The sequence below is a fragment of the Mustela nivalis genome (assembly GCF_964662115.1).
Source record: "Mustela nivalis genome assembly, chromosome: 12".
NCBI lineage: Eukaryota > Metazoa > Chordata > Mammalia > Carnivora > Mustelidae > Mustela > Mustela nivalis.
The window spans coordinates 2,933,152-2,939,151 of NC_139031.1; positions in this window are offsets into that span (position 1 = coordinate 2,933,152).

Here is a 6,000-nt window from a genome sequence, read left to right on the forward strand (position 1 = left end):
AGAGCATGGGCGCTATTTCTGTCCTATGCACACATTGTACATCTGCTTGGTTAAAATAAATAACTAAATAACCAAAAAGCAGCATTCCAAACATAAAGGAAAAAAATTTCCCTGGTTCCCATAAGATTAAAGTCCTACAGCTTTACAAATACTAGAGACACAAGCCTGTGACCTTCTGGAATGTCCTTCCTCAGGATGATTTTTAACTCTATGTTAGGAGCAAAGCAAAGCAACATACAAGCACGCACCCCGTGTTGCTTCCCCAGAGCGCCCTTCCTTGTGAAGACTCTGTAGCCCAGGCAGCTGTCCTCTAACTCGGGCTCAAATAAGACTTTCCTTTCTCTTTAAAATTTTTAAAAAGGTTTGTACTTTCTGCCTCAACATTTCTTGCCGTAGTCGGCAGGATATCAGAGCAACTCACCCGAAACGGCTGGGGTCATCTGGAACTCAGCTCGGTATCGGCCGAGCCCTTGGTACCCGCCCCGACTTCCCACAGGTGCCCTGGCGGAGTGCTGACATTCCCCCTCCTCGCCAGAATCGTCCTTCTATTCCAGCTGTTGAGGGTTATCAGTAATGTTCTCGCGGTGGGAATCACCTACAGGACTCGGTGGTTTTAATTGGGCATTATAATAATTGATGTTATTAATATAAGGATGGAGTACATTTTCTGCCTAAAACTATGAGAGCCTGAATCATTCAGCTTCACAGAGAAGGGACACTTGCTCCTTCTGGTCTAATGGTGCTTTCAGGTGACTGCAAGCCTAAGGGAAGTGTCTGATGACATTCCTTGAGACGTGTAGTGGTCCCATAGGAATTTCCCATCTCATAAGGTAATTAGCAATTGGTTCGTCTGCGGGTGCACAGGTAGGGACTGGTCGTCCTGGGCTCCAAGCGCCCTCGACAGTCCTGGACCCCACAGGGAGAAACTGAGACACGTCAGAGAGCGGGTCACAGCCCTTGGGAAATGACACAAGCAGCACCCTCTGCGTCCACCACACCTAACAGCCTTAGGTCTTATTCAAGCCTTACTCTGAAAACAAAACTGAAACTAAAAGGAACGGGGAGCCATGCTTCAAGAACTGAAGCGCTCCTGGAAAACCTGCCACCACCGGCAGGAGCTCCGGGGGGCTCTACGCGCAGCACCTCTGGACTCTGCTTGCAGGCGAGGACGTGCAAGGGAAAACACAGCTGGGGATACCCCGAGAAACAGAAGGCCCAGAGGGGGTTCTTCTGACAGGTCGGAGTTGTGTAGCAATCCGAAAGCCAGCTGTGAGACTATGTAACCAGAAACTGTGAAGCCATTTGGTCCAATCAGTGAAGCTCCCAGCTTCTGGGGTGGAACCGGCAGCATTCAAGGAGCAATCTGGGCTTCGCGCGGCTTGTTGCTGCAACTTCTGGTCCCTTTGGACAGAATCGGCTGTGATCTGACCGGAAAATGGAAAATAATTAATGGATCCATAAATTATAATGCTATCCTGGGATTGGATTTGTTTTAATAAAAGGGAGCTATTTAGAAATTGGGTCTTTAATGTCCTCTCCACAAACGTTAGTGAAAATGGCTAAGTTTCATTTGCATCTGAAGTGTGTGTCCACGTGTAGCAACTGAGAGATTTTCTCCACCTTGGGATGACATTGCTAAAATTAATTCGTAAAGGAGCTCTATTTAATTGGTTTAAAGGCACACACTCATAAAACTCTCTCAAACTCAGAAAGATGAACACTTAACTGTTTTTTCGGGTTTACATGCTCTGGGACGAAATTCCCTACATTCAGCCTTTGATGTTACTCCATAACCAAGATGCTTCATGTGAAGGAACCCAACTGGCGGTCCAGAGAGGTCAGGATGCACAGAAATCTAGGACGCCCAACCCCTTTCTCAATAGTCAGCAGAAGGAGGAAAAGCAGCAGGAAAACGGGCACACTTTGGAAATCCTAAATCCTCCTCCCCAAGCACAATCAGCAGAGCTGACACCCCATCCACCATCAGCTCCTCTGCCTCCGGCAGGCTGGAAAGCACCTGGAGAAAAAGCCTGTTTTGCAGGAGGGAGAGAGGGAGATGGAAATGGAGAAGTGTTAGTCCCAACTCTGAATCTGCCCCTGCGCCGCTCCTGTTCCTGCACAGCCTCGCTGGGGGCCGCTCGCACCGCTGGAGCCGAGACCATCCTCTGCGTCTCCTGCACCGGCAGCTCCTGCTCTTCTGCCCCCCACCACGGGGGAGCAAGCAGCGCCCAGAACTGCCAGGAGAAGGCCACCTCCTCCTGAGCTTTGGGCTGGAGCACCTCCACGTCAGCATGAAGGGCTCAAGGACTCCCCAGGACTCAAACCGCCTACTCAAGATTTCCCCACAGAAGTCCCAGGTAAAACTGACAGGCGAACAGAGTGACTAATGTTTTAGTGGACAGAGGTGCAGTGTATTCGGTATTAAAGCTAATTCAGGGTTGTTGGTTTAATTAAAATAGACATGATTTTGGCGCTATCAGCATCAATTATAATATGGAAAATCAGCCTCTAGCCTACCTGAATTTATTAAATTCATATTGCCACTGTTGTAAACTGTCAGCAAAAAATTGACTTTGTGATGTTTGATTTTGTCTCATGAAGTTTTTGTAGGTAATTGTTAAGAGCAATTAAGTTAACTTTTAAAGAAAAAGTTCAGAAGCTTTCAAATTCCTCCCCAAATCTTTGGTAATCTAAAACTCTGAAGTTTTGTTAGGTTAAACAAAGCGGGCTGAATTCATTGAATGTCTAAGTTTTTTCCAAAAAAGATAAAATAAAAAGATAAAACATCAATTACTAAGCATAAGTTTATCTGCTTTTGGCTTATTACAGAGAATCTAATAATGCTTGTGTCTCCTGATAAACATGTTTTATGCTTTTTTTGAAGGACGTACTATGAAAAAAAATATGTGTTTCTAGAACACATAAAATGTACTCATAAATTTCCCAATCTAAAGAATTCTGGTGTAATAAGTCATAATTGGTTATGAAATTTTCACTGGGCAGTATGGTTTCTAAGAGTTAAAATCCTTCTAAATGTAATTGAAACTGCTGGAAATAAGGAAACCAACTCTGTATGTAGCAAAACTAGAAGATCTGTGGGAAAGGAATAAAGAATGGGAATACACTTTTTTGAAAGAAAAGAAAGTAATTTTGTCCCAACACAAGACTGGTTATTTAGAAAGAGAAAACCTATAACGAAGTTTAAATGCAAAAGAAAGTTATAGAAGGTTATGAAGGGAAATCATTGGAAAAGAATTTTATATGTGGTCAGGATGACTAAGATTGGAATAAATGAATTTTAAAAATACACTTGTATGGGACATGAGGGAGAAGATGGCAGAGTAGGTGATCCTAGGCTCACCTCATCCCATGGATACAACTAGAAACACAAACATCAGTGTACACAACCCAGAAAATGACCTGAAGACTGGCAGAACTGACTCTCTACAGCTAAATGTAGAGAAGAGATCATGTGGATGAGAAGAGGAAGAGCCATAGGAGGAAAGGATGCTGCAGGTACGAGGGGAGAAGATCAGGACCCAGCCCAGGCACTAGGAACACACATCCCCACACTGGGCTTTGAAAACCAGAGGGGCCTAACTTCAGGAGTTCTTAACAATCAGTAGGCTTAACACCTGGGACTTTAAAAATCATTGGGCATGACTCTGGGAGAGTGAGGAGGGCTAGAGGAAACTGAGCTCCTGCCCTTCAAGCACAACAAATAGCCCCACTGAAATACAGCATACAAGCAGCAGTTTGAAAAACACCTGGTGTGTATGAGATTTATTTACTAATTTCAGAGCATGTGCTGGAGGGGCAGGGATCTTTGGGAGATTTCTCCCAAGAGCAAAAGAGTTGGTGGGTCCACTTTCCTCCCCTGCCCCAGCCTAGATCCACAGACACCGGCAGGAACCAGCAGAGCACTAAAACTCTCCACCTAGTGCTAACACCATGCCCTGTCACTACACGCTTCTGTGCACAGACCCCTCCATTCCTGCCTCAGTGAGTCTTCCTGGGCTGATGTACTTCTCCTAGGAACCAGCAACTCTGCTGGCACCCTGAGTGCCCCATTGTCACATTCTCCTATGAACCTGCCCTCTCCACTAACCTTTTGGCCAGAACCCATTGCATGCAGTACCACGAGCCTGACAGCATGCAGGGAGCCCAACAGGAGCCAGCACTACTCGAGAGTGACTCCTGCTCTAGAGAATAGGAAAGATAACTAGTCACCCCAGCTCCAGTGCTGGGGGCAGACAGCTGGTCCCACTACAGGGCATGGTCACCAAGAAAAGCTGCTCAGGGGACAATAAAGGGATAGTGCCTGACTCTATCTAAGCCTAAGGTGGCCCCTGACTGCCCACCTAACAACACAGGGAACAAATCTGTCCACAACAGGCAAAGTGAGCCATTGAAGACAGATGGACTAAGGGAAGAAGCAGCCCAGCCACAATAGCAGGGCACATGCAACATGCACAGGAGACATCCTGAAGGGTTCTGGTGAATGGGGGACACTCCACCACAGGGCACTGAGGACTTCTTCCAAAGGCCACTACTTTCAAATGCAAGAGACATAGCTGACTTTCCTAACACATGGAAACAGACACAGGGAGTTAAATAAAATGAGGAGACAGAGGAGTCTGTCCCAAATGAAAGAGCACAACAAAATCACAGCAAGAAACCTAAGCAAAACAGAAAATTAATATGCCTGACAGAATTTAAAGTAATGGTTATAAAGACCCACAGTGGACTTGAGAAAAGAATGGAGGATCCCAGTGATACTCTCCACGAAGAGAGAACATATAGAACCAATCAGAGAGGAAGAACTCAATAGCTGAAATTTAAAATACACCAGATGGAATCAACAGGAGACTAGAGGAAGCAGAAGAACATATCAGTGACCTGGAGGACAGAGCAATGGAAAGCAATCAAGTTGAACAGAAGAGAGAAAAAATAACAACAAAAGATGAAAATAGACTAAAGGAATGCAGATACACCATGAAGCATAATCACATTTGTATTATAGGGGCCCACGAAGGAAAAGAGAGAAAAGGAGGGAGAAAATTTATTTGAAGAAACAAACTCCCCAAATCTGAAATGTAGATGAGGAGGCACGGAAACCCCACAGGGGGGAAAAAAAAATCAACCCAAGGAGGTCCACACCAAATCACATAGATATTAAAATGGCAAAAAGTAGTGATAAAGGGACTTTTAAAAGCAGCAGAAGAAAAACAAAACAAAACTCAGTTACATACAAGGGAAACCCTATAAGGCTTTTAGCTGATTTTTCAGCACAAACTTCGTAGTCCAGAAGAGGGTGGCACGATATATTCAAAGTGCTGAAAGAAAAAGTCTGCAGCCAAGAATATTCTATTAACAAGGTTATCATTCACAATAGGAGAGATAATGAATTTCCTATACAAACAAGTTAAAGGATTTCATGACCACTAAGCCAGTCTCAAAAAGAAATGTTAAAGATAACTCTTTTGAGTAGAGGAAAGACCATTGCAGGAATAGAAAAACAGGAAGCACAAAAGCAGAAAAACTAAGTATATCTACAAAAATTCAATGAAGGAACTCACAAAACAATGTGAAGTATGACACCACACCTAAAATGTGTGGCAGGGGAGAGGAGTAAAAATTTCATGCTTCTGGAATGGGTTCAAACTTAAGCAACCATCAACTTAATATGGAATCTATATGCGTAAATGTTATATAAAAATCTAATGGTAACCATAAATCAAAAACTGGTAAAAGATATGCAAAAGTAAAGAGAAAGGAATCCAAGTATATCACTAAAGGCCCATAAACCATGAAAGAAGAGAGCAAGAAAGGAACAGAGAAGAACTACAAAACAACCATAAAGCAAGTAACAAAATGGCAATAAGTATATATCTCTCAACAATTACTTTGAATGTAAATGCACTACACACTCCAATCAAAAGACACAGGGTGACAGAATGGATAAAAAAGCAAGACCCAGCTATATGCTGCCTGCAAGAG